This window comes from Aethalodelphis obliquidens, unplaced genomic scaffold (genome assembly GCF_003676395.1).
Source record: "Aethalodelphis obliquidens isolate GAN/ISIS:26980383/991018 unplaced genomic scaffold, ASM367639v1 scaffold25, whole genome shotgun sequence".
Taxonomy (NCBI): Eukaryota; Metazoa; Chordata; class Mammalia; order Artiodactyla; family Delphinidae; genus Aethalodelphis; species Aethalodelphis obliquidens.
In genome coordinates this window covers 14,634,114-14,639,928 of record NW_020837969.1, presented here as the reverse complement: position 1 = coordinate 14,639,928, position 5,815 = coordinate 14,634,114, and the positions used below count along the sequence as shown (strand labels likewise).

The window sequence follows — 5,815 nt, the reverse complement described above, 5'->3', positions numbered from 1 at the left end:
TTATTAGATATATTTTAAGCGGATTTTTCTTTCTGCATCATGTACTTTCTGCCTAATCTCTGACATGCCACTCACTCACATCTAAGAAATATGTGATACGCTATAGCCTGGTGACTGGATAAGCTGCTCCAGCTCTCTGTGTGCCTAGTATTCACTTACAGTTTTCTAATGCCTGCACTTCATCTTGATGTGGCTTAGTACCCATGTGACAACGAAAGTCAGGCTGTTTATTTCCTTGCCCTTGACATTATTTTGTTAAATGCTGACAGCAGACATAAATATGAAAATGCTCTAACTAAAGTGACTATGACAGCTTATTCTATAATTTTCCCATTTTTCTCCTTTCATAAATTGGCAAAGAATCTCATCAGTCAAAGCCTCGGAAAGAAAATTCTCCAATTCTTTTAAGCTGTTTAACAAAGGCTGTGTCTTTTTTAATCTCCTATGTGGGGATCAATGCTAAAAGGAATAAACAGATTCTCTCCCTGAAGAAAACTGATATCAAATGAACCTAAAAAATCATCTTTGTTCAGTATCAATCATTTGCTTAATTATCACTAACTTCAGAGCTCTTTGAATTAGAGACAAGACCACAATGACACAGAATAGAGAAGGTGCCCTTTATTCCTTGAATTAAGGGCTCTTCTGCTGTCTCTCCCTCTTATTTGACACATCTAACAATCTGGAGGTGAATGTGTTTAATAGGTTTTGTCTGCGAAAAGCTTCATTTCTTTTTTGTGAAGGAAGCTATAGTCTTGGACTTGTCTCCTCATGCATTCCACCTTTTGACAGCACTGAGCCTTTATTTATGAAGGAAGTTTAATTAATGCCCTTGGATATACTGTTAACCTTTGAAACGGTTTCCTGATGCATGGAGGCCCTTTCTCTCCTGCCAGGAATTGATTTTGGAAATGGCCCTGCCTCTTTGTGGCTTAAGGTTCAGAGAAAGGAAGAGACCATGCAAAGTGTAGCAAGGCAGGGATGAGAGCCTTGTGAAGAGTAGTGATGGAGCACTTGCATCAGTATCTGGAAAATATAGATCAAAAACGTGGGGAATCAACTTCAAAGAAGATGATGGTTCTCTGAAGAGATTAGAATATCATTCCACTGAAACAGAACCATAGCACTGAAAATAGAAGGCAGGTTTCAAATAAACTAAAGCAAGCCTCTCACATTTCTAGCAAGATAATACAGATTTTTAAAAAATGGCATAGATGATGGAGACACAGAGCGGGGAAGGAAGGACACAACTTTTCGGCCAAGAGATTTTACTGTATTTTCCTGGCACGGCTCCCAGAGACCTTGGCAAAGAAAAGGATGCCAAAGAGTTATTCCTCAGAGGCTTTATTCTATTAATGTAGATATTATTCAGTGTACAGTTGTTTAATGGGACAGATGTAATTAACTGCTATTTTAGAAAAGTGATTTTCCAAAGCAGAAGCAGTGCTATGGGGCAGAGTGTGTGGGGAGAAGTATTGCAGAAGTTTCCTCGTGTTTGCGCTTACCTATTCCAATAGTAACTCTTGGTATAATTAAATCACTGCGGCCCTCACCGTGTTTCCATGGTAGGACAGTCAATGGAGACTCCACAATTCGTCATCTCAATTATGGCCTTCAGAAGACGACCATATTGGTTTGCTTGCATGGAAGTTACCAAACATACAATCTGCACTGGAAAAAAAAATGAAACCTTGTTCTCAGTTATATTATTATCACTTCAGTTTTTAGATCTTCACTTATAAAAGCTATTTGTCTTCTATACTAGCGATACAGATTGCTTATTGAATTAACAAGGACCAAGCAATACAGATCTGAGAACAATAACAATTTGGAGCCCACTGGACTATAAAAAAATTCCATTTTATCAATCAAATTGTAAGCGTTAAGCTGTCTGTCGCCTAATGAGAAATACCACTGCACTGTGTTTCCCCTCTAAAACCCTGGAATTTTCAAATTAGGAGACAGGTGTATGCTTGAGGCTATGCTATCTACCTTCATGGCTTTAGCCAACATGGCACATTCTGTGGAGAATGATGAGAATTGGCTAGAGGTGAAAGAATGCTCTTTTGGCCAGGCCAGTGCGTCCCAGCCACATCACTCCTCACTAACTGGGAGCCACAGCAGAGCCCTTCTGGTAATCCACTCACTCCTCCACTGGTGAGGACCACTCAGCCAACTGCTGCTCTGGCATATGTTCTCTTGGCAAGGTCTGTTCAGATGAGTGCAGCCCAAGAGATGTGACCTGGCCCAAGGCTGTAGAAGAAGAAAAGGCAGGACAAGTCATGAGCCACCAACTCTTCCAAAGTGAGGGGATGTTGCAGGCTCTGGCGTTCCTCTGACTTGAGCAGGTAGCCAATTTCCTGGAGCATGATCTTATTTTAAGATTCCTTCTGAATTTTATCACGAATGTTCAGTATCTTAGATGGCAGAGGATCATAAAATCTAACCTTTATTTTGCTAGTGAGAAAATGAAAGACCAGGGAGCATTAACTTCCAGTAATTTCCCAATGGTGCACAGCTTCATATGCAGCAGCCCCGTCTCTACAAGCATCTGATTCTCAAAATTCTTAGTTGGAGGGCTTCCCTGGTGGCGCAGTGGTTGAGAGTCCGCCTGCCGATGCAGGGGACACGGGTTCCTGCCCCGGTCCGGGAAGATCCCACATGCCGCGGAGCGGCTGGGCCCGTGAGCCATGGCCACTGGGCCTGCGTGTCCGGAGCCTGTGCTCCGCAACGGGAGAGGGCACAACAGTGAGAAGCCCGTGTACCGCAAGAAAAAAAAAAAAAATTCTTAGTTGGAGGTTTTTACCAATATGTAAGGGAAATATAATTTTGATGTATAAGCAGAACAGAAACAGCAGAAATGTAATTTTATCTTATCAATGTTAAGAGATTGTGATGGAACGTGTTCCCTTCTGTCCAGCACACAGTAAGCACTGAGAAAGTGTATCACTGTGATGCTACTGCTACTGCTGCTTCCCGGAGTTTTTAGGAAGGTGGGAGGGAGGAAGGAGTCTAAGTATTTCCTCTTCCTTTCAACCTACAATAAGGCCAGGATTAAACTGAGATCTCCATTCAGCACTTATCATTGTTCACTGGACTATAATGAAAAGTATTCACTTTCTAATTTTCCAGGAGACAGCAAACATCATGTTCTGTCATCTCTGAATATTAGCTAACATTCTGGTCTTTGGGAATGATAGTCAAGGATTGAAGTCTATCATAGCCACTTGGAAACATATACAATGATTCCAGTCATCTATTTTAGTATAACCTTAAGCACCTGAATAAATGATTGGTATCTAGTATGCATACATCTGGTCACGACCTCCATGCTCCTAATTTCCTTCCCTGTGCTGTACTTTATAAAACACATATAAAATACCAATTTTCATAGTATTTTTCACCATCTGCACTGTGAACACTCAAGGTCAATGGTTCTTGAACTTCGAAGTGCATCACGTTGCTGATACCCACTCCCAGAGTTTCTGACGTGGTAGTACATATGGGGTAGGGCCCAAGAACGTGCATTCCTAACAACCTCCCATGTGATGCTGGCGCTGCTGACCAGAGGACCACACTTAGAGAACCATCGCACTATTCTGTGGAGATTTTAAACACAGAGGTTGCAGATGTGGGGAATTAGGCACAAGAGGAGAACCATGGAAAGTGGGTAACTTTCATTCATGCTCAAATACAAGAGGAGCGGTTTCTTTTATTTTGGGGGCAATAAAATTTACAGAATACGTTGGTAATTTTTATTACCTCAAAAATCCATTTTATGGGAATCATTTTAAACCTAAATTTGCAAACATGTATATGAGAAGTGTTTAACTAATACTGCAACATGCTATTTAGCAGACAAGGTGCTGCTTAGTAATTAAAGTTAGACACACTTGGATTTGAATGCTGTTTCTACCAATTACCAGTGATGGAACCTTGGAAATATGTTTTAACCTCTCCACCTCATCGATAAAATGAGGGTTATAACAGTGGCCACTGACAGGGTTGTCTAGTGAAATTGTTAGTTCAGTACTTGGCATTGCATGGGAAACAGTAAGCACATTTTAAGTCATGGAATTAGCAAAATAGCCACAGTAATACTCATTGTAACTAAGAAGTAGGCTAGTAATAATGTGAAGAAAATTTACAATTATAAGGAAGATAGTACCCAAATCTAATTTCAGTCTTTGTTATAGTTTTGCCTCCTTATATAATTTTTGCTCTATGTATGACAGTTAGAATTGACTGATTTAGTTTTAAGATTTTCATTTTTAGTATCTTCATTAGAGTGGCAACACTTGATGGGAGATAAGAAAAAAAACAAAACGGGCAGATATTTTCAAAATTTAGATACCATAAGTCTAACTAATAAGGAATTTATGTGCATCACTTCTTTTGATATGAACAAACAGCTACAGGAGAAAAACACATTCTTTGTGTTATTCACAGTGGTGAAGACTATGGTTCTAAGGACACTTGAAAGCTAAGTGAGTTACACCTGATATCTTACTTCTCTGGTATGGCTATTGAATAATAGTGTCCTAGAACATAAGAATTTTGGCCCTCAGTAAAAATAAGGTTTTATTCTTCCCTAAGTGCAGCCAGGTTTTATTTCTACTAAGTACTAGAGAGTAGGTGTTTTACATAGGTAGATTGAAACTCTAGGCTTTATCCTATCAGCCAAGTCAGCAAATACTTTGAGTACTGACCTTTAGGCAGCAATTCAAGTCTCACCCATCTGCAAAGGTGTAAAGCTGAATAGGAAATGGAGCTGCCCCTCAGGCTCTCTGCATAGGAAAGGAATTTTTCATTGTGACCCTTTGTTCATAATAACAGGCTCGCTTCAATATGAACAACGTGTTCATTATGAAAATCAAAAAATGAATGACTTACAAGACACTGTGGATATAAATATTATGCCCTTTTTAACTGACAAGTGAAATGAAGCCAAGAAAGATGAAGTGCGTCCCATAGGCCACACAGTCAGTGGCAGAAACATACTTCAAAAGTTTTGATCTTGAGTCCCTGTCAACATTCACCTTCCACATCCAGTGCCACTTTTCCTTGTCTTGGCTTGAATGTTGATTAATTTAACTCTTTTGAGAAGGAATTTCTTTAAAGACAGCAGAATTGAAGAGTCCTCAGAAAATGTTCTCTTTTATAAATCTCAATTTAAAATTAAAAGAAGCTGCTATGAAAGCCTGAAAGAAAATGAAACATGATTAATTAAGCTTGTAAACTAACCAAAGAGATGTGTAGCCATGTTAATACTGTAATAACCATCATAGCCAATTTGTGAAACTTCAGAATTTATATCACAGAATTACAAATGAGGCAAAAAGAATTACCTCTTTTGCAGTGATTGTGGTGTGTGAAAGGCAGGTACATTCTACAGATGCTAGAATACAATTTCAACTTCTAGCTAACATCTTGCACACTCAGCCTACAAAGTGCTTTTCAAAAGAATAATTTAAATTGACATGGAAAATGAACACTTCCTCTAATAAAAACTCTATGTTCCAAAGATATTTCCACAGTCTTACTATTAGAATAATGTTCAGGTGACAAGTTTATTTATGCATATATACAAAGGATTCACTGTTAAAATGAACTGAAATTAGAGACAGAACTGAATCTCAACAAAAATGAGCTACTTTTCTATATAAAACTGACATTTCTAGGGATAGGTTCATATTTGTGATATACTTGATACCATCAAACAAAATTCAACCTATAGAATTAGCTATGAACACATAAATTCCCAACCCACTAAGATCTACAGCAATGGCCTTTATCTCTACAGCTAATTCCACAT

At 38.8% G+C, this 5,815-nt stretch overlaps 1 long non-coding RNA gene across 1 annotated transcript; it reads right to left on the bottom strand.

The window, feature by feature from the left end:
• Positions 1–1,998: 1,998 nt before the first annotated feature.
• LOC113628973 (uncharacterized) lies at positions 1,999–5,195 on the bottom strand. The gene is made up of 3 exons (XR_003436307.1): positions 5,040–5,195; positions 4,710–4,787; positions 1,999–2,253 (listed from the first exon to the last, which is right to left on the bottom strand). It is a non-coding gene; the product is annotated as an uncharacterized LOC113628973 (long non-coding RNA).
• Positions 5,196–5,815: the final 620 nt, after the last annotated feature.